This window comes from Homarus americanus, unplaced genomic scaffold (assembly GCF_018991925.1).
Source record: "Homarus americanus isolate GMGI-L3 unplaced genomic scaffold, GMGI_Hamer_2.0 scaffold41284, whole genome shotgun sequence".
NCBI classification, from domain to species: Eukaryota; Metazoa; Arthropoda; class Malacostraca; order Decapoda; family Nephropidae; genus Homarus; species Homarus americanus.
This window is the reverse complement of record NW_024754317.1, coordinates 94786-95000: the sequence shown is the minus strand read 5'-3', so window position 1 is coordinate 95000 and position 215 is coordinate 94786.

Here is a 215-nt window from a genome sequence, read left to right as displayed (position 1 = left end):
CTCGCCTCACCTTACACCTAACCTAACCTAACCTAACCTAACCTCCTCTCACCTTAACTAACCTAACCTAACCTCGCCTCACTAACCTAACCTAACCTACTTCACCTCACCTAACCTAACCTAACCTAACCTCGCCTCACCTTAACTAACCTAACCTAACCTAACCTCCTACTGACTCCCAGACAGATAACAAACAGGCACCCAGACTCACAGAC